Below are 23,501 nucleotides of genomic sequence, written 5' to 3' on the forward strand. Positions count from 1 at the left end.
GTAGAGTTTTTTCCTCCATTCACCTTGAATCTGGGCTGGCTTTTGTGACTTGCTTAAGCAATAGAGTGTGCCAGAAGTGACATCCTGGGACTTTCAGGGCTGGGACATGAGAAACTTTGCTGCTTCTATCTAGCCTTTTTGAACATTCCTTTTTTGAGTGTTCTCCCATGGAATATTCATTCTGGGGACCTAGCTGTCATGCTGTGAGAAGCCCAAGCCAGATGAAGAGGCACAAATGAGTTCCCAGCCAACTGCCAGCATCAACTGCTACCCATGTAAGTGAGTTAAGGAATCATCTTGGATATTCTAGACCCAGCAGACATCATATGGAGAAAAACCCAGATATCAAGCACATGGACCTAGTCTAGTCATCAGCAGCAGCCATTAGAGTCACCCCACCTGAGGTCCCAGAGGTCACAGGGCAGACGTAAGCCTTTCCTCCTGTGCCTTGTCTGAGTTCCTGGCCCTCGGAATTATGAGCATAATAAAATGGTTGTAGTTCTATGCCAGTAGACTTTGAGGTAGTTTGTTTATAACAATAGATAAATGAAACAGAATTTGGTACCTAGAAGTGAAGTGCTGTTATAATCTAAAATATGGATTGGCTTTGGGACTTGGCAGTGGACAGAGGCTGGAGGGACCTTGAGGAGACTGTTGGTGAAGTTTTGAAAAACGAAAAAGTATTACTAGAGGCTGGATAAAAAGGAAACTTTGTTATGTGGTGATGATGGTACAAGGTTTATTAATATTGACACGTGTGGGCACATGAGAGATAGAAAATGTATTTAATATATTCATTTTATCTAAGAAGTTTTCTAGACAGAAGGTTGAAAAGTGTTACCTAACTTCTCATGATAAGGTGAAAATACAGAGATGAATGAGCTAAAAAATGAACTATTCAGTTTTCAAGCAGAACTTAGAGGGAAAATATTTCTAACCCAAGCTCTGTTGTTAGGTTAGGAAATGAAAAACTTTTCCTCATCCCTAGTTGCTCCAGATAGCCAATGATTTCTAAAGAAATGGCTTCAGAGCAAAGATTAAGTTAAACATAATGCCAATAAAACATCACCTCAAAGTAAAGATCTCAAGGATGCAACTAGAAATCCCTTTGTTAATAAGACTTCTGAAAGATTTAAGGCAGTGCCTTGTAGAACTTTTCAGCTACAAAAAAAAAAAGTCTAAAGATCTAAAGGGAATATATCCTAGATTCTCTTTATTAGACAATAGGGCTTCTAAGAATTTTAAGGGTATTTTCTTACAGTAGCCTCACATAAAAATTAAAATAGAGAAAATGAGTATAGCTCTGTCTATTGAAGTGAACTCCCTATAAGAGTCATAGGAAATCTGCAAGAGTTTTTAATAGACTGTATGTACTGATTATAGCAACGTCAGCATGAAGTAAAAGGAGCAGAGACAATAAAAAATGAAAATAGGCCTTTGAACTTCCCAACCATCTACAGGCAGGAAGCAGGCTAAGAAGGCTACTCCACTGCAGATATTAAGCATCTCTTATGTAAAAAGAAGGATGACTCAGGGTGGAGCCAAATTTTGAAGAATCACTCTCAGGAAATAAGGCTAGGCTGTAACCAAGAAACTGGTGATATTTGATTAAATTTCACAATTGCTGTGGAAAAAAAATAACTGCTATATATCTCCTGTTCCTTCTTCATATTTTGAATGAAAGTGTCTGTGGTGGTTTTACTAAGTCAGTCTTACTATTGTGCGATTATATGTTGGGTGTGTGGGAGCAGATAATTTGTCTCTTTATTCAGATCAAGAGGAATAATACTCCAGTAGCTGTACCTGAGGAACTGCATCTGAGGAACCTCAATCACACCTGGACCTGAATTAGATATCAAGATTCTGGACATCAAGCTGATGCCATAATCAGATGAGACTTTTGGAGGTCTTAGGAGAGGGTGAGTGTATTTTGCATGTGGGAGGGATTTGTTGGGGCCAGAGGGTGGTTTGTGGTAACTTTGTCTCCAAAGTGGCTGTCATCAATCTCTTCCCTTCTTGCCATTCAGAGGTGAAGTCTATTTCTCTCCTCCTTTTGAATCTGGGATTGCATAGTGGCTTGTGTGACAATTGAATGGGACTTCCAAGACTAGGTCATAAGAAGGCGAGCAGCTTCTGCCTTTGTATGCCTCTTGGAATACTTGCTCTCAGAACCAGCCACCATGCTATGAGAAGCCCAGGTCAAATGGAGAGGACATGTGTAGGCGGTGGTTGATAGCCCCAGTGAGCTACCACCAAACAACCAGCATCAACTGTCAGTCATGTGAATGTGTGAAGGAATCATATTGGACAGTCCAGCCCTAGCAAACATCACCTGGAGAGAACCGAAGTGAAGTGAAGTTGCTCAGTCATGTCCGACTCTTTGCGACCCCATGGACTGCAGCCTACCGGGCTCCTCCGTCCATGGGATTTTCCAGGCAAGAGTACTGGAGTGGGGTGCCATTGCCCCAGCCAAATAGCTCCTCTTGAGACGTCCCAGCCATCTTCATCCATTCAAGTCATCCATCCCATCTGAGGTTCCAGACATTGTGGATCAGAGACACTTTGTCTCTGCTGTGCCCTATTAGAATTTCTGGCCTACAGAATCATAATAAATAATCATCATTTACCATTGTTTGGGAGTAGTTTTCTTTTTCTCTTTTTAATGCAGTAATAGATGATTGAAACATTGTCAGAATAAGTAGAAATAATCCATCTCTATGCAGTTTATAGCAGGCATACTTAATAAAATATAAGGAATCAGAGAGATTGGAAGAAAGGTATGGAAAAACATTTTCTAAAAGAAAGCTAGTACAGCAGGATAATAGTAGGCAAAGTTAACTTGAAGGTAACAATTATTATTATAGTTAAAAATCATCATAAAATATTATAAGGAGGCTATTCTAACTCCAAATCAGTATGCATTCAATAGTATGGCCTCAAATTTTATATAGGTAGAATATAGATAGAATATTAAATATATAGAAAGAATGAATACAGGAAGAAATTATAAGAAAAATATGGAGCTATAAAGAACATCTTTTTCAATAATTGGTCAAACTGACAAATTTGAGAAGAGTTGAAAAGCAACAAGTTAGATTTGGTGGGCCTCTACAGAGCCCTGCAGCTAATACTTGAGAATATACTTTCTTTTTAAGTAACTTAAAAAAAACTGAACACATACTGAATTTGTAAAGTAAGTCTCAACAAAACCAGTGAATGGTATTATGGAGACTATGTTCTCTTACTCCAGTTGCTATCGAAATTAAACCAAAAGATGATCAAAGTAACTTTATCTGGAAACTTAAATGCATGCCTTGAATAACTCATATCAAAGAAGAAATAATAATAGACATTAGAAATAAAACTAACTTATCAAAACTGACTCTGGAAGAAATAAAAACCTGAATAAATCTATATTCATTAGACATATTGAACTATAAATAAATATCTACCTACTAGAAAAGAGACACATATGAAATTTTTTATAGTTTTATAGAAGTATAATTGACAAACAATAAACTGAACATATTTAAAAACTATACAGCTTGGAAAGTTTTGACATTGGTATTCAACCATGAAACTATTATCACAATTAAGTTAAAGAATATATATTAAGTTAAAGAATATATCACTTCTCAAGTCTTCTGCTCCTTCCTACTACCTCACCTAGGCAATCAGTGATCTGCTTTATAATAGATAAGTCTGCATTTTCTAGAATTTTATTAAATGTAACCATACAATATATACTCTTTTGTGAAGGTGGGGGATATTATACTTCATTCACTTAGCATTATTATTTTGAGATTTATTCATATTGTTAGTGGTCAGAGGCTCGTTCCTTTTTATTGCTTAGTAGTATTCCATTGTATGGCTAGAAAAGCTTTAGCTTTGTTTTTCACTTGTTGACAGACATTTGGGATATTTCCAGCTTGGGGTGATTATAAATAATGCTTCTGTGAACATCTGTGTAGAAGTGTTTGTAGACATATGCTTTCATTCCTCTTTGTTAAATATCTAGGAGTGGAATAGTTGGATCATATTAGTGTATGTTTAAGAAACTGCAAAGTGGCTTTGCCATTTTATAGTCTCATTGGCAGTGGTTTGAGTTCCTCCACATCCTTGTCAACATTTGGTATCAGAAATCTTTATTTTTAGCCATTCTAACTGTATATGGGGCTTCCCTGATAGCTCACCTGCAATGCAGGAGACCCCAGCTTGATTCCTGGGTCAGAAGATCCCCTGGAGAAGGGATAGACTTTCCATTCCAGTATTCTTGCCTGGAGAATCCCCATGGAGAAAGTAGCTTGGCAGGCTACAGTCCACGGGGTCGCAAAGAGTTGGAGAGTTCCAAGTGACTAAGCCTTCTTCAGTGATCAATGCAAAGAAATAGAGGAAAAGAACAGAATGGGAAAGACTAGACATCTCTTCAAGAAAATTTGAGATACCAAGGGAACATTTCATGCAAAGATGGGCTCGATAAAGGACAGAAATGGTCTGGACCTAACAGAAGCAGAAGATATTAAGAAGAGGTGGCAAGAATACACAGAAGAACTATACGAAAAAGATCTTTACAACCCAGATAATCATGATGGTGTGATCTCTAATCTAGAGCCAGACATCCTGGAATGTGAAGTCAAGTGGACCTTAGAAAGCATCACTACAAACAAAGCTAATGGAGGTGATGGAATTCTAGTTGAGCTGTTTCAAATCCTGAAAGATGATGCTGTGAAAGTGCTGCACTCAATATGCCATCAAATTTGGAAAACTCAGCAGTGGCCACAGGACTGGAAAATGTCCGTTTTCATTCCAATCCCAAAGAAAGGCAATGCCAAAGAATGCTCAAACTACCGTACAATTGCACTCATCTCAACTGCTAGTAAAGTAATGCTCAAAATTCTCCAAGCCAGGCTTCAGCAATACGTGAACCATGAACTTCCTGATGTTCAAGCTGATTTTAGAAAAGGCGGAGGAACCAGAGATCAAATTGCCAACATCCACTGGGTCATGGAAAAAGCAAGAGAGTTCCAGAAAAACATCTATTTCTGCTTTATTGACTATGCCAAAGCCTTTGACTGTGTGGATCACAATAAACTGTGGAAAATTCTGAAAGAGATGTGAATACCAGACCACCTGGACTGCCTCTTGAGAAATCTGTATGCAGGTCAGGAAGCAACAGTTAGAACTGGACACATGGAACAACAGACTGGTTCCAAATAGGAAAAGGAGTGCGTTAAGGCTGTATATTGTCACCCTGCTTATTTAATTTCTATGCAGAGTACATCATGAGAAACGCTGGACTGGAAGAAACACAAGCTGGAATCAAGATTGCCGGGAGAAATAGCAATAACCTCAGATATGCAGATGACACCACCCTTATGGCAGAAAGTGAAGAAGAACTGAAAAACCTCTTGATGAAAGTGAAAGTGGAGAGTGAAAAATTTGGCTTAAAGCTCAACATTCAGAAAACTAAGATCATGGCATCTGGTCCCATCACTTCATGGGAAATAGATGGGGAAACAGTGGAAACAGTGTCAGACTTCATTTTTTTGGGCTCCAAAATCACTGCAGATGGTGACTGCAGCCATGAAATTAAAAGACGCTTACTCCTTGGAAGAAAAGTTATGACCAACCTAGATAGCATATTCAAAAGCAGAGACATTACTTTGCCGACTAAGGTCCGTCTAGTCAAGGCTATGGTCACATGTATGGATGTGAGAGTTGGACTGTGAAGAAGGCTGAGTGCCGAAGAATTGATGCTTTTGAACTGTGGTGTTGGAGAAGACTCTTGAGAGTCCTTTGGATTGCAAGGAGATCCAACCAGTCCATTCTGAAGGAGATCAACCCTGGGTGTTCTTTGGAAGGAATGATGCTAAAGCTGAAACTCCAGTACTTTGGCCACCTGATGCGAAGAGTTGACTCATTGGAAAAGACTCTGATGCTGGGAGGGATTGGGGGCAGGAGGAGAAGGGGACGACAGAGGATGAGATGGCTGGATGGCATCACGGACTCGATGGACGTGAGTCTGAGTGAACTCTAGGAGTTGGTGATGGATAGGGAGGCCTGGCGTGCTGCAATTCATGGGGTCTCAAAGAGTTGGACACGACTGAGCGACTGAACTGAACTGAACTGAAGCACAGTAAGTGTATATAGCGTATAGTTGGATTTGCTTTAATTCATTTGACAATGTTTTTTTGGCTTTTTTTTTTTAACTTTTTATTTTGTACTGGGGTACAGCTGATTAACAATGTTGTGATAGTTTCAGGTGAGCAACAAAGGGACTCAGCTGGCCATATACATTTATCCAGACAGTCTGTTTTTCGGTTGATTTTTTTGAATCACTTATGTTTAAACTCATTTTTGATAAGGTTAGATTTAAATCTACTATCTTGCTGTTTATTTTCTATATGTCTCATCTGTTCTAGTTCCATTTTTTCTTTCTGTCATATTTTGCATTGATTAATTATTTTCATCGTTCTTTTTTTGTTGTAATAGTTGTTTAAAATTTGACTTATAGTATACGTCTTCATCTTATCACAGTTTGTCTTTAAATGATGTTTTCCTTGTGTTTTCCCTTATAGTATAAAAAGTTTACAACAAACTAAAAAAGTTAAAGTTTACAATGGTTCTTATACAATAGAAGATAAACTCCCCTTTCTTCCCTCTCAGCCTTTATGCAGTTTTTGTCATAGATTTTCTCCTTATGAACCCTATCCTTCTTATGATTTATTTTTATATCAATAATAAACTATCTTAGAAAGAGATCTAAATAATAAGAAAAAAATTTCGTAAAATATCCATGTGTTATTCTTTCTTTCTTTCTTTCTTTTTTTTTTTTTTTTTGTTATTCTTTCTGATATCCTTCATTTCTTTGTGCAGATTGAAATTTTCATCTGGTATAGTCTTTCTACTTAAAGGGTGTATTTTAACATTTCTTCTAGTGTGCCCTAGTGTTAAATAATTCTTTTGTGTATCAGAAAATGTTTTTATTTCACCTTCATTTTTGAAATATCTTTTTTGCTGACTATGGAATTGAAGGTTGACAATTTTTTTCCTTTAAAGCTGTTTCTTCACTATTGACTTGCACTGTTTCTGATGAGAAATCTTTTGCCGTCCTTATCTTTGTTTCTCTTTTTTTCTGACTGCTTTTTAAGATTGTTTTTTTACCAGTGGTTTGGACAATTTGATTAATATGTTTCTGATTTAGTTGTCCTTGTGTTCTCATTCTTGGGGTCCATTCAGCATCTTGGACCTATAGATATATTGTTTTTATCAAATTTGAAAATTTTGGCCGTTATTGTTTTTAAAATATTTTTCTGTCCTTTTTCCATCTCCTTCAGGGAGTTCAAATTACATGTATAGTAAGCTGCTTAAAGGGTTACACTCACTGATGGTCTTTTTCACCCTTTTTTCCTCTCTGGTTCATTTGGATAGTTTCTTTTGTTGTGTCTTCAAGTTCATGCATCTCTTAATTTGGTTTTGTCACATCTTCTGTTAATTCTATCCAGTGAGTTTTTCATCTCATAGTTTCTATCCCTGGAAGTTTGATGTGAAAGTGAAAGTTAAGTCATTCAGTCATGTCCGACTCTTTGTGACCCCATGGACTGTAGCCCGCCAGGCTCCTCTGTCCATGGGATTCTCCAGGGAAGAATACTGGAGTGGGTTGCCATTTCCTTCTCCAGGGGATCTTCCCAACCCAGGGATCGAACCTGGGTCTCCTGCATTGCAGGCAGACGTTTTATCCTCTGAGCCACCAGGGAAGTTTGATGTAGACCTTTAAAAAATCTCTCTTATGTTTCTACAGTAGTTTTTTTGAGTATAGAATACAGGTATAATAACTGTTTTAATCCCCTTGTCTGGTATTAGTAATTCTAACATTTGTGTCACTTCTGTGCTGGTTTCAGCTGATTGATTTTTCTCCCCCTCCTTTTTTTTTTTTTGCATGCAGGAATCTTAGTTCCTAGACCAGGGATTGAACTCATGCTCCCTGCAGTGGAAATGCAGAGTCTTAACCATTGAACTGCCAAGTAAATCCCAATTTTTCTCATTGTATAGGTCATATCTTCCTGATTCTTTACATGTCTGGTAAGCTTACTTAGCCCTGGAGAAGGAAATGGCAGCCCACTCCAGTATTGCCTGGGAAATCCCATAGACAGAGGAGTCTGGCGGGTTATAGTATGGGATTGCAAGAGTTAGATGTGACTTAGCAACTAAACTACCACCACCACCAAACTTGCTCAGGTTCCACTATGCTGTGCTCAGTTGTGTCTGACTTTTTGTGACCCCATGGGCTGTAGCCTCTGTCCCTGGGATTTTCCCAGCAAGAATACTGGAGTGGGTTGCCATTTTCTCTTCCGGGGATCTTCCCAGCCCAGGTTTCAAACCCAAGTCTCTTGTGTCTCCTCCATTGGCAGGCAGATTCTTTTCTTTACCACTGGCGCCACTGGGAAGCCCCTTCTTATGTTCCAAATGTGGGAATTTTACCTTGTTGAGTACTGAGTCTTTATCTTTGTTTTGTATCACAGTTAAGTTATTGATAGTTTGATCCTTTCTGGTCTTGCTTTTAAGATTTATTAGGTAGAGCCAGAGCAGTTTTCCCTCTAGGGTAATTATTCTCTACCCAGTACTCTATACATTATGGGGTTTTCACTCATCTGAATACTTAAGGAGATTCTGAACACTTGTCTCCAGAGTATTGTCTCTCTACAGCCCTCTATTTTCCAGCACTCTGTCCTGCCAAGTCTCAACTTCATCTCCTCAACTAAGTTAGTCTGCTGGGCTCCCTGACTATGACCTGAAAATAAGTCTCAAGGAAGTAAGTTGAGGCATTCCTAGATCTCACCTTGCTTGTCTCTCAGGCATCACTGTCCTTTGTTCATTGTGCGATGAGCAGTGTCTTCAAAACATTTCGTGGTATATTTTTGTTCTTTTGTTTGTTCTTTGAGGCAGATAGGTCAGTCCTTTACATGTTACCCCATATTGGCAGGAAATAGAAGTCCCCTATTTTTTATACCTCTTAATATACTTAAAATGTTTTGTGATAAATATATAAGCTAAACAAGTATATTTTTGCGAAGGTAAGGTAGTGATTAGAAACTACCAGACTTGGGTTAAACTTTAATTTATCAAACATTTCAGGAGGCTAAAGCTTTATATTTTGGGTGTTCTTCAGGTAATTCCTTTTGCTTTGATTCTACTAGCATTCACTGGTTATTTTTAAAACAAAGAGATTTATTATGTTCTATGATTTTATGAATAGAGCAGTACTTCTTGCACTACAGGCCCTGAGGCCTGAACTCACATCACTATCTTGTTTCATATTAGCTTCCAAATAGCATGAGGTGGTCATTTTTTACTTTGAAACCAGTTTACTAATCTGGTCTGATTTGATCTTGTGACCTTAGAAAAGAAACCTCCCAGGAATAGAATAAAAAGACATCCTGAGGCTTTAAAAAACAAAATGGAGATCCAAATATTAAAGCTGTTTAAATATCTTTAAACTTTTCTACAATGGAATAATTCAGCCTGGTTAATGAATTATTTAATTTGGATTATTGTTTTACTGTGAATAATTTATTTTCAAGATTTCCTGTGTTCTAGCTGAATAGTTTAAGGGAATTGATAAGGATGTAAATTCTGTTGGTGGACCTAATAAAAGAAAGAAAAACAGGGGCTGATTCTGAAGTTGAGATGAGAGAGCTGGCCAGTCTTCTTAGAGAGGAAGTAGGGTCATCTGACAAAAGTGAGAAATAGGAAAATTCAGCTTCTAGTTGGGATAGAAAAAGCTTAGAATGTCTCTTTGGGTGGTTGTTCTGGAGCAGTGTGATTCTCACCTTTCTGGGGGTGAGGAATTCTCTTCTAGGTTACCACTTTAACTGTTGCCTCCCCCTACACCCCATATTGCATATGCAATTGTTGATTAATTGACAAGGAGTAGGAATGGAAATTTTTTTAAAAATAAATTTTTGCCATAGCAGTAAAGTATATCAAGAAATAGACATTTCAGGGAATTCCCTAGCAGTCCAGTGATTAGGCCTTGGTGCTTTTACTGCTGAGGGCCTGGGTTCAGTCTCTTGTCGAGGGACTAAGATCCCACAAGAAGCTGTGTGGCATGGACAAAAAAAAAAAAAAGAAAATTCACATCATTAGTTTCTTTTTTTTTATTTTTTTAATTTTAAAATCTTTAATTCTTACATGCGTTCCCAAACCACATCATTAGTTTCTGAAGGTTTTTTTTTTTTTTTTTTTCAAACAGGAGTAGTGCAGTTTTTATTGTATCAATTTATAGAATTACAGCTCTAGGAAAGTGAAAGTGAAGTCGCTCAGTCGTGTCTGACTCTTTGCGACCCTGTGGACTGTAGCCTCTGTCCATAGGATTCTCCAGGCAAGAATACTGGAGTGGGTTGCCATTTCCTTCTCCAGAGGTTCTTCCTGACCCAGGGATCGAACCCAGGTCTCCTGCATTGCAGGCAGACGCTTTACCCTGTGAGCCACCAGGGAAGCTCTAGGAAGGTAGGCAAATTTCTTGTTTCTTCACAGTTTTTTATTTTTTTAGCTGTGCTGGGTCTTTGTTGCTTCACAGGCTCTTCTCTATTGTGGCAGTTGCTCTCTAGTTGTGATGTGTGGGCTTCTCATTGTGCAGCACAGGCTCTAGGGCACACAGCCTTCCATAGCTGTGGCACATGGCCTCAGCAGTGTGGCTCCCGGGCTCTAACGTACACGCTCAGTAGTTGTGGTGCAGGAGCTTAGTTGCTCCATGGCATGTGGGATCTTCCCAGATCAGGGATCGAAACCATGTCTCCTGCTTTGGCAGGCAAACTCTTTACCACTGAGGATAACAGGGAAGCCCCACAGTATTTTTGTAAAGGTGAAATTCAGTTAAAATGCCTAGGAGTATCAAAGATTAGAAGACATGATATCGAGGAGTCCAGTGCTACTTAAGGGTGAATGAGAGGGTGAGACAGCCAGCTCTAGGTGTTTGCATTTATATGTACATTTGTACATATGTATTTATAGTCAGCATTAGCTGTTTCGGGCTATAGTCTTCCCTTTCTTTCCTGTCTGTGTCCTCCTTGATATATTTATGTACACAGCCTTTCTTATGATGTATGGACGTGAGTCTGAGTGAACTCCGGGAGATGGTGATGAACAGGGAGGCCTGGTGTGCTGCAATTCATGGGGTCACAAAGAGTCGGACACGACTGAGCGACTGAACTGAACTGAACTGAATTATAAGTGTATATGTATGCATTTACAGCTAGCATCAGCTGTGTTTAAGGTTGCATTCTTTTCTTTCTCTCCCATCTGCGGTTTCTTTGAGTCATTCCTTCAAGAGCGCACCCAGGTTTGTTTAACTGAATTAAACTTTGTTAGAATAAGGCAGAGTTCACTGCTTAGAGATGCCTAATGGAGAATTCACTGGGTAAAGAAATGAACAGTTCTCTGTGTCCTGTGATGACCAGCTTTTCTACCCTGACCAGGAAGGATTATTTTGCCAAAGTCTTCCCATGGTGTCAGGGAACTGGGATTGAGGACTCTAACTTTGGCAAGTCTTAATGAAAAGGAAAAAAAATTACAAAGGAAAGAATTTAGGTCCTTGGACTAAGTGCTAATCTCTCTCCAAAGGGAAATGTTCTTCCTGACCTTGTAGAGTCCATGTGATTAAAATTCTTCATTTCTTTTTATAATTGTGAGCAGTAATCCTCTCTTTAAACTAGGACACCCCCTCCCATGAATTTTAAATTTTAGGTATATTAAACCAACTAATTTTAGAGCAGTGTTCTTTTACAGTAAAAATGAAAGAATTGAGGTTATACAACATGAAATGTTGAACTGTGAACTTCCAGATGTTCTAGCTGGATTTAGAAAAGGCAGAGGATCAAATTGCCAACATCTGCTGGATCATAGAAAAAAGCAAGAGAATTCGAGAAAAACATCTACTTCTGCTTTATTGATTACACCAAAGCCTTTGACTGTGTAGATCACAACAAAGTGGAAAATTCTTCAAGAGATGGGACTAACAGACCATCTTACCTGCCTCCTGAGAAATCTGTATGCAGGTCAAGAAGCAACAGTTAGAACTGGACATGGAACAACAGACTGGTTCCAAATTGGAAAAGGATTACGTCAAGGCTGCATGTTGTCACCCTGCTTATTTAATTTATATGCAGAGTACATCATGCGAAATGCTGGGCTGGATGAAGCACAAGCTGGAATCAAGATTGCCGGGAGAAATATCAATAACCTCAGATACGCAGATGATACCACCCTTATGGCAGAAAGTGAAGAGGAACTACAGAACCTCTTGATGTAGGTGAAAGAGGAGAATGAAGAAGTTGGCTTAAAACTCAACATTCAAAAAACTAAGATCATGGCATCCGGTCCCATCACTTCATGGCAAATACAAGGGGAAACAGTGGAAGCAATGATAGACTTAATTTTCTTGGGCTCCAAAGTCACTGGAGATGGTGACTGCAGCCATGAAATTAAAAGACACTTGCTCCTTGGAAGAAAAGTTGACCATCCTAGACCACATATTAAAAAGCAGAGACATTACTTTGCCAACAAAGGTGCGTCTAGTCAAAGCTATGGTTTTTCCAGTAGTCATGTATGGATGTGAGAGTTGGACTATAAAGAAAGCTGAGTCCTGAAGAATTGATGCTTTTGAACTGTGGTGTTGGAGAAGACTCTTGAGAGTCTCTTGAACTGCAAGGAGATCCAGCCAATCCATCCTAAAGGAAATCAGTCCTAAATATTCATTGGAAGGACTGATACTGAAGCTGAAACTCCAATCCTTTGGCCACTTGATGCGAAGAGCTGACTCCTTTGAAAAGATCCTGATGCTGGGAAAGATTGAAAGCGAGAGGAGAAGGGGATGACAGAAGATGAGGTGATTGGATGGCATCACCAACTCTATGGACATGAGTTTGAGCAAGCTCTGGGAGTTGGTGAAAGACAAGGAAGCCTGGTGTGCTGCAGTCCATGGGGTCACAAAAAGTCGGACATGACTGAGTGACTGAACTGAACTGAACATGTAATGGAAGATGGTATAGTTGTAGACATGATCAGAGTTCTGTGTGTTCTAGTGCAGTAGTTCTCAAACTTCTTGGTCTCAGGACCAAAAACATGAGGATCCCAAAGAGCTTTTGTGTAAGTTTTTATATCTATCAGTGTGTACTGTGTTAGGAATTAAAACTGAGAATTTAAACTTATTTTATTTATTTAATATAATAATAATAAATATATCATGTTACTATATATTTAAAACTGAGAAATTTAAACACTTTTATATATTTTAGAAATAATCAGTCCATTACATGTTAGCATAAATAACATTTTCATGCAAAATGACTATATTTTCCAAAACATGCAAACATTTAGTGGGAAGAAAGGTACTGTTTAATATTTTTGCAAATCTCTTTGATATCTGACTTCATTAAAAATAACTTGAATTGCATATCTGCTTTTAGATTTGATCTGGTGTGTTTCCACATGTTGTGTATCATCTGGAAAATTCCACTAAACACCTATGAGATGATGAGAGTAAAAAAGGGAAATATCATCTTAGTATTATCACCAAAATACTTTTGGTCTCAGGCATCTCCTGAAAGTGCCTTGCTATCTCCAGCAGGTTCCAAACCACTGTTACCAGACAGTTCGTAGGAAAAAAGAAGCACAGAAGTTATCACCATTGGATAAAGCAAAAATTTCCATGTTTTGAATCAGAACTGGCTGTTTAACCTACTAATTAAGCGGTATAACATCCAGACTCTAGAACTTAAGTGGGTGGTATAGCCAAAACCCCCAAGCACTGAATTGGGAATCAGTCCCAGTTCATGTGCTTTTTAAAAGTAGTTATTGTTCAGTGTTTTTGTGTGCTATTGTTAACCAATGGGAGAAGAAAATTGAGCCATATCCCTGGGGATGCATGGAAGAATTTGAGAGATAAGAATGACCTTTGAAAATAATCTAGTCATAGGATTTTAAACTTTCAGAATTGAAAAGTACCCAAGAGGTCATCTAATCCAATCCTTGAGCATTGTAATAATTACAAGTAGTACTTGTAATGTTCAGACCAAGTGCTTTATATAGTTTCTCTCTCTTGTTATTTTGACCTTTACTGTTTCTTTAAATTTTTTTTTATAGTGGACAATGTATACTATGTACCGTATCACTCACTCAGTACTGTCTCTACCCACTCTACTCTCCTACCTAGGTTATTGGATGCAATTCTAGACATTGTATAATATCATCTATGAACATTTCCACATATATATACTTCTAAAAGATAAAGGCTTTGAATAAATAACCATAATTCCATTATCACACTTAAACATTTAATAGTATTTCTTTAATAGCATCGGAACCCAGTGAGTGTTTTGCATTTCCATGATTGTATCCCCAGTGTGTTTGAACTGAGATACAAATAAATTTGTACAGTACAGTAGTTGGTTCATCTTTTTAAGATTGTTTTAAGAGTTTTTAAGTCTGTTTCTCTTTTCTTTCATAATTTTTACTTGTTGAAAAACAAGAGCTTTCTGAGTCATATGTCTTGTAGATTCCTTGAGTCTGAATTTTGCTGATTGCATCTCTGTGGTACTTTTAGCGTGTTCCTTTCCCCTCTGCATTTCCTGTAAATTGGTGCTTAAATTTAGAACTTTGCTCAGACTTGTTCATGAGTGGTTAAGTACTTCCATCAGCAGGTTCTCTCTTTTTGTGATGTCAGTAGCTATTAATGATCTTTGCTTAGATCCCATTAAATCATTAATAGCGAATGGTGACATTCTCTAATCTATTATTCTGTATTTATTAGATGGAATACTTCTAGAACAAGAAACTTTCCCTTATCTACTATTTGATTACCCAGTGGTCTGTATAGTTCATGTAAGAAAGTCAGGATGAATGCTTGATTCTTTCTTTTATTCATCTATTTTCACAATAAGAAATTGGTTCACTAGCATTTGCCAGATGTGACCAGTTAGTTTTGGTTTGGTTTGGTTTGGTTTGGTTTTGGTATCATGAATGCCTGGATTTAAACTTTTTAAAAATGTGTTTCAATCCATTGCTGTCATAATTACACATTATTCCTTTTCTAGTAATTTTTCATATTTGCTAAATAGACTAAAGTTGAAGATGAGGGCATTTCTTAGTTATCCTTGTGACTGTGGTACCTAGCACATGGCTTTCAATAAATGTTTAAATGAATGAATGAATGCTCTGAGCAGCATTTTAAAATAGGAGTTCATTTTAGAGATATGACTGGGGACAATGTCAAATATGGTTTCTCTGCTTGATCTGAGAAAAGCTAATATAACAGTGAAAAATATTCTGGGTGAATGTAAAAGAAAAAGGCATTTTAAAAAAGTAAATGCTATTTAATTTCTGATTGTTAGAAGACATTGAATTGTTTACTCGATTATTTCCAGTGAGTCTTTTCATTGAGTTTTTGCTCAAAGGAATAAATCATAATCTTTCACTCTCTTGCTATAAGGTAAATAACATTTAAAAAGCACCCTCCCCACCCCTGCCCCATCCATTCTTTCCTCCCTTAATATAAATGGCAAAGATTTACATCGTCATCAAGCACATATTCCCCCTTGGTTTATCCTTTTATTTTACAAAACTCTAAAAAAAATATTTCTGGACAGTAATGCAAAACTAAGTACCGACCATTTGCTAGGCACTTGTTTGAGCATTTTTGCATAGAATATGTATAATTTATTCTTGTTGTTGTACAGTCGCTAAGTTGTGTCCGACTCTTTGCAACTCCAAGGACTGCAGCATGTGAGGCTTCTCTGGCCTTCACTGTTCTTACCAAAACCATATTAAGTAGATAGGATTATTATCATCTTCTCTATTTTTAGATGAAGTAATTGAAGAATAGAAATTAAGTAACTTGCCCAGGGTTATACAACTAGTGAATATTAGAGCCAGGATTCAAATTGTGTATTCTTTCTCCAGAGCTTGGGCTGTTCAATTCCCTCTAGTGACTTAACTGCAGACTATTGCAGAATGGGAGGATGTTCATAAAAGAATTTTATGGTTATATGGTAAAATTATTGTCACAAATCTCTCATTTTATGGTAAATAATTATGGCTAAACCAGTTTTTTTTTTTAAACGTAACTTTATTCTTAGAAAGTGAAAGTGAAAGTCATTCAGTCGTGGCCTACTCTTTGTGACCCCATGGACTTTATATTCCATGGAATTCTTCAGGCCAGAATACTAGAGTGGGTAGCCTTTCCCTTCTCCAGAGGATCTTCCTAACCCAGGGATCAAACTCATGTCTCCCACATTGCAGGCAGATTCTTTACCAGCTGAGCCACAAGGAAAGCCCAGGAATACTGGAATGGGTAGCCTATCCCTTCTCCAACAGATCTTCCTGATCCAGGAATCAAACTGGGGTCTCGTGCATTGCAGGCAGAGTCTTTACTAACTGAGCAAAGTCAGTCTTAATTTTTTTCCCCAAGTCATCATTTCATTTACTTTATATTAAAGCAAATAAACATGAACAAGTTTTTATTATTCTCTATTTGTAAGAAGCCAGATTTATGGAATTTGGAAATCTTAAACATTTTTAGGAGTAACAGTACTTATAACATTTGTTTGCCCTCACTTTCCATTTGCTCAGGTAATTATAACTTGTTTTGTTACTTACAAGTTCATAGCATTCTACCTGAGCCCTGAAGAGGCAATTGTCTTAGTTTCTTCATCTCTCTTTGCTTCTGTCATACTATTAATATGAATTTATACATGAGAAAGAGAAGATAACTCAAAGGGACTATAATAATTAGCAGTTTTATAACTAAGGCTATAATATATATAATAGAGTCTGTTGGTTGTGCAAAATTCCTTATTGACTGGCTATATGTTACACCTTTCTCTCCTTCTCAGTAAAATTGAATGTAATATGAGAATGAAAGTGCCATTAATAGAGAAAATTTTGACTTTAATTTATTTATAAAAAGATTAAGTATTATTATGAATAGGTTGTCTGGGACACAGCTTTATAACTTGACTTCTAGATTGAGAAACATTACCCTGTTTTTTCATACTGTATGACCCTTTTAATATGTTGTTGAATTTGGTTTGCTAATATTTTGTTGAGGATTTTTATATCTATGCTCATCAGTGATATTGGCCTGTGATTTTATGTTTTGTGTGTGATATTTTTGGTTTTGGTATCAAGGTATGCTATTGTAGGAGTTCAGAAGCATTCTTTGCTCTACAATTATTGGGAATAATTTGAGAAGGATAGTGTTAACTATTTCTAAATGTTTAGTAGAATTTACCTATGAAGTGGTCTAGTCCTGGATTTTTGTTAGTTGTGAATTTGTTTTCTTTTTAATTATCAGTTCAGTGTCATTACTTGTAATTAGTTTGTTCATATTTTCTATTTCTTCCTTGATTCAGTTTTGAGAGATTGTATATTTCTAGAAATTTGTCCATTTCTTTTCTAGGTTGTCCATTTTATTGGTGTATAATTATTCATAGTAATCCCTCATGGTCTTTTGTATTTCTGTGTGTTGGTTGTAACTTCTTTTTCATTTCAGGCTTTATTTGGACTTTCTATTTTTCTTGGTCAGTCTAACTAAAGGTTTATCAGTTTGTTTATCTTTTCAAGAACCAACTCTTAGGTTTACTGATCTTTTCATTTCATTTATTTCAGCTCAGACTTTTGTACTTCTTTCCTTCTACTAACTTTGGGTTTTGTTTCTTTTTCTCTTCCATATGGTTTATAGGATCTGTTTCCCCGATTAGGGATTGGACCTAGTGCCATATCAGTGAAAGTCTGGAATCCTAACCACTAGACCACCACTATTTTTCTTTCTCTAGTTCTTTTAGGTGGAAAGTTAAGGTTTTTTATTTGAGATTTTTCTTGTTTCCTGAGGTAGGTTTTTATTGCTATAAACTTCCCACTTAGAACTTATTTTTCTGAGTCTTATAGATTTTGAATTGTTTTCATTTGCCTCTAGGTTTTTGTTTTTTTGTTTTTTAATTTTTCCTTTGATTTCTCCAATGACCAACTGGTTTGTTTAGTAGCATATTGTTTAGTCTCCACATTACCTGTGTTTTCTGAAGCTTTTTTTTGCATTTGATTTGTAGTCTCAGAGCATCAGAAGGATGCTTGACATTTCAGTCTTCTTAGATTTGCTGAGACTTGCTTTGGGGCTTAGCATGGGATCTGTCCTGGTGAGTGTTCCGTGTGTACTCTGTATTCTGCCATTTTTGGATGGAATGTTCTATGTATATCTATTAAGTCCATCTGATCTGATGTGTTGGAGAATCATTACCCGTGAAGCATACTGCTTAACCACTTTTCTTCAAACTGATATAGCAGAGACCTCTAGTAGCATTCTTTTCTTTCTGTTTTTGAAACTTTTGTTTTGGGGAAGCTCAGTTTTAATGGTTGAGGAAAAGGACATTTTAGAAAAGGAAACCAAGAAATAAAATGCTAAATTTATTTTAATAAGTAATATGTTACTTATTTCCCATGTCTGAAAGATGAAAAATATTCTGCAGCATATAAAAGTTATTTACAAATATATGTATGCGCTTCAACTAATATCAGTGCCTGAAAATAGCCTTGAAAATGTTCTAGTTGAAATCATGAATTGATTACGACCACAAAATAAAATTCATCTGAGGGAACCCAACACATATCCAACTTTCTTCAAACAAAAATAATGAGGATAATAACAACAAATATTAGCTTTTATGTGTGAGGGACTTAACATGTTGAAGTCACTGAAATATTTGTTGGAGTTTTTTTTTTAACCTTTATTTTTATTTGTTTTAACTTTTTATTTTATTATTAGAATATAGCTGATTAACAGTGTTGTGATAGTTTAACTGTTTTTCCAAATATAGTAATCCAGGGAGAGAAATGGCTTACTATGAAGTTATATATGTTATTGAGAGTAAGACTCAGATGTGATTTATCCTAAACTAAGAAATTCATTTGAGAGACTGTTAATTCACTTTTAGGAACTTATTGCATAGTCAATGTGATTATTCAGTTATTGGTTGTGAACAGTGTTTCATCCTCTTTGGCTTATTTGGTCATAGTGGAGAAGAATTATTTAAATTATTCATATTATATCTTTTTGTATGGATCTAACCTTCCTGATGTTCAAGCTGGTTTTAGAAAAGGCAGAGGAACCAGAGATCAAATTGCCAACATCCGCTGGATCATGGAAAAAGCAAGAGAGTTCCAGAAGAACATCTATTTCTGCTTTATTGACTATGCCAAAGCCTTTGACTGTGTGGATCACAATAAACTGTAGAAAATTCTGAAAGAGATGGGAATACCAGACCACCTGACCTGCCTCTTGAGAAACCTGTATGCAGGTCAGGAAGCAACAGTTAGAACTGGACATGAAACAACAGATTGCTTCCAAATAGGAAAAGGAGTACATTAAGGCTGTATATTGTCACCCTGCTTATTTAACTTATATGCAGAGTACATCATGAGAAACGCTGGGCTGGAAGAAACACAAGCTGGAATCAAGATTGCCGGGAGAAATATCAATAACCTCAGATATGCAGATGACACCACCCTTATGGCAGAAAGTGAAGAGGAGCTAAAAAGCCTATTGATCAAAGTGAAAGTGGAGGGTGAAAAAGTTGGCCTAAAGCTCAACATTCAGAAAATGAAGATCATGGCATCCAGTCCCATCACTTCATGGCAAATGGATGGGGAGACAGTAGAAACAGTGTCAGACTTTATTTTTGGGGGCTCCAAAATCACTGCAGATGGTGATTGCAGCCGTGAAATTAAAAGACGCTTACTCCTTGGAAGAAAAGTTATGACCAACCTAGATAGTATATTCAAAAGCCGAGACATTACTTTGCCGATTAAGGTCCATTTAGTCAAGGCTATGGTTTTCCTGTGGTCATGTATGGATGTGAGAGTTGGACTGTGAAGAAGGCTGAGTGCCGAAGAATTGATGCCTTTGAACTGTGGTGTTGGAGAAGACTCTTGAGAGTCCCTTGGACTGCAAGGAGATCCAACCAGTCCATTCTGAAGGAGATCAACCCTGGGATTTCTTTGGAAGGAATGATGCTAAAGCTAAAACTCCAGTACTTTGGCCACCTGATGCGAAGAGTTGACTCATTGGAAAAGACTCTGATGCTGGGAGGGATTGGGGGCAGGAGGAGAAGGGGACGACAGAGGATGAGATGGCTGGATGGCATCACTGACTCGATGGATGAGAGTCTGAGTGAACTCCGGGAGTTGGTGATGGGTAGGGAGGCCTGGTGTGCTGCTGTTCACGGGGTCTCAAAGAGTCGGACACGACTGAGCAACTGAACTGAACTGAACCAGTTGAAGGCAATGCCACCCCACTCCAATACTCTTGCCTGGCAAATTCCATGGGCGAAGGAGCCTGGTAGGCTGCAGTCCATGGGATCACTAGGAGTCGGACACGACTGAGCGACTTCACTTTCACTTTTCACTTTCATGTATTGGAGAGGGAAATGGCAACCCACTCCAGTGTTCTTGCCTGGAGAATCCCAGGGACGGGGGAGCCTGGTGGGCTGCTGTCTCTGGGGTCGCACAGAGTCGGACATGACTGAAGCGACTTAGCAGCAGCAGCAGCAGCAGCAGCAACCAGTTGGTTGTAGTTGAAGTGACATTAATTCAGCTCTTTTGTATTGGATGGCTGAATGATGTATTCTAGCTGCCATTCAAGTATATTTTTAGTTGGTAGAACAATTACTTTGTGTACCCATGATAAATGTTATTTATTTGACACATTTGCCTTTTCCTATTATTTTCTTAATTGGTTTGACTACATCTCTAAAAGCTGTTCATTAGACTGACAGCCAAAAAACCCCACATGTCTGAGGGAACTGCCAGGAAAGTGTTAACATTCCAATTTCCCTAATCCCTATCCCTTAATTTTTAGAGGTTGCTGAAATCCAGTGAGTTAGACTCTCTCAAGGGCCGGTGATCTGTTTAGAACTGTTACAAGGAAAGGAATTAACATTTAAGTGCTTTTTATGTATCAGGCACTTAACATGTGTTAACTCATTTAATTCTTAGAGTTTTGTGAAGTAGATGGTATGCTGATTTTACAGGTAAAGAAATTAAGGCTAGCTACCAATTTACTCTAAATCTTACACCTGAAGTGCTAAGACTTTGAACCTATCTTAGTTTCCAAAAACCACTTTTTCTACTGCATGACACGAGTCTATATGTACTAACATGACTGAGCATGCTGTCTTCTGTTGGTAAATGTTTCAATAAGTTGGAGCAGATAATAAAATTAATAAGGCATACTAAAGAGATTGCAAAGATACATAATGTGTATGAAATCACAGGACTCTAGGAAAATGACATACTTGATCAACACCTAACATTGGACAAGTGATATATTGTCTTTGTTTCATTTTCCCAGTGTTTAAAATGAGGATAATATCTGTTCTACATTCCTAGGAGGGTGTGAAGAAAGAGAAAATGTGTGTTTGTGTGTATGTGCGTGTGTGTATAAGCTTTGAAAATTGTAAAACTTTTACAAATGTAAAGTATTACGTATTATGATAATGGGGAGTTGTGTAGCTTGGTGGATTGGTATCATTCTTTTAACTAAGGAACAATTAGTTGATCTTGGCAGTAGGCCATTGGAACTCAAAGAAATAGCATCTGTCAATCACAGTCATTTCTTGGAAGGAAGAATTGAAAATAGCACAGCAGTTATTCTCCTTGACCTCTTTCTCTGAAAAGGAATTTGATTAGGCAAGCTGGTTTCATAATAGAGTAGAGCCTGTCCCTTCTCTCTAGGGAATTGAATCTGGCAGCCAGACTTTCTGTGAAGCTAGAGCAATCTGGTTTTAAAGGATTTAACCAAATTTATTGTGATTAAGGTTTTATGAAGGATGTCCACCATAGAGCAGCAGCTTTAAAAATGTTACATATGAATTAGTCTGTGTCCCTAGGTTGAGAACAGTAAACTGAAGCTAGTTTAAGTTTAGGGAACAGTCCTCAATAGCATACTGAAAATAAGCCTAGATTTTGAAAGCAGAAGAATAGACAGTAGGGGGCCCAATTGTAGGCACTAGTGAATTGAGTACCCATCTAAGTGTTATTTGGTATTTCTCCAGACCTTTGTTAGTGAGCTGATTCATGGACTTTTCCATTATATAGATAAGAAAATTAAAACACAACAATAACACATAGTAAGCACATAGTAAGTAAATGCTTGAATGTTTTCATGAAACCAATTATAGAATTATGCTCAATTATTATCCTAAAATGAGGTCAGTGAATGTCCGTGCATTCCAGAAACGACAGGCATCCCTGGAAGGTTGCTCAATCTTTCATTCTTTCAGCAGTTTCTGGCATTACTGGGGATGTATATGAACATATATGGAGTCAAAGCCATTGGTTTGGGTAATTTGGTCAAAGTCAGGATCAGTTCAGTCACTCAGTTGGGCTCAACCTTTCACGACCCCGTGGACCACAGCATGGCAGGCTTCCCTGTCCATCACCAACTCCTGGAGTTTACTCAAACTCAAATCCGTTGAGTCACTGATGCCATCCAACCATCTCATCTTCTGTTGTCTCCTTCTCCTCCTGCCTTCAATCTTTCCCAGCATCAGGGTCTTTTCAAATGAGTCAGCTCTTCGCATCAGGTGGCCAAAGGATTGGAGTTTCAGCTTCAGCATCAGTCCTTCCAATGAACATTCAGGACTGATTTCCTTTAGGATGGACTGGTTGGATCTACTTGCAGTCCAAGGGACTCTCAAGAGTCTTATCCAACACCACAGTTCAAAAGCATCAATTCTTCAGTGCTCACCTTTCTTTATAGTCCAACTCTCACATTCATACATGATGGAAAAACCATACCTTTGACTAGACGGTCCATTGTTGGCAAAGTAATGTCTCTGCTTTTTAATATGCTGTCTAGGTTGGTCATAACTTTTCTTCCAAGGAGTAAGCGTCTTTTAATTTCATGGCTGCAGTCACCATCTGCAGTGATTTTGGAGCCCAAAAAAATCATGTCAGCCACTGTTTCCCCATGTATTTGCCATGAAGGGACCAGATGCCATGATCTTAGTTTTCTGAATGTTGAGTTTTTAAGCCTACTTTTTTACTCTCCTCTTCCACCTTCATCAAGAGGCTCTTTAGTTCTTCTTCACTTTCTGCCATAAGGGTGGTGTCATCTGCATATCCGAGGTTATTCATATTTCTCCTGGCAATCTTGATTCCAGCTTGTGCTTCATCCAGCCCAGCATTTCTCATGATGTACTCTGCGTATAAGTTAAACAAGCATGGTGACAAAATTCAGCCTTGATGTATTCCTTTTCCTATTTGGAACCAGTCTGTTGTTCCATGTCTACTTCTAACTGTTGCTTCTTGACCTGCATACAGATTTCTCAAGAGGCAGGTCAGTGGTCTGGTATTCACCTTTCAGAAAATTTCACAGTTTATATTGTGATCCACACAGTCAAAGGCTTTGGCATAGTCAATAAAGCAGAAATAGATGTTCTTCTGGAACTCTC

General features: G+C 37.7%; 1 protein-coding gene across 6 annotated transcripts in view; it reads left to right on the plus strand.

Annotated features, from left to right (window-relative positions):
- The window catches only part of AHCYL2 (adenosylhomocysteinase like 2), a 188,652-nt gene that overhangs the window by 46,819 nt on the left and 118,332 nt on the right, over positions 1 to 23,501 (plus strand). For 2 of the 6 annotated variants that reach the window (XM_060415127.1, XM_060415126.1), the window contains exon 2: positions 1,773 to 1,919. The exons of the other annotated variants lie outside the window; for them this stretch is intronic. The gene's annotated coding sequence lies outside the window, so the exon portion shown is untranslated. The remainder of the gene's footprint in view (positions 1 to 1,772; positions 1,920 to 23,501) is intronic. 6 annotated transcript variants of the gene reach the window in all.

This window comes from Ovis aries, chromosome 4 (genome assembly GCF_016772045.2).
Source record: "Ovis aries strain OAR_USU_Benz2616 breed Rambouillet chromosome 4, ARS-UI_Ramb_v3.0, whole genome shotgun sequence".
Taxonomy (NCBI): domain Eukaryota; kingdom Metazoa; phylum Chordata; class Mammalia; order Artiodactyla; family Bovidae; genus Ovis; species Ovis aries.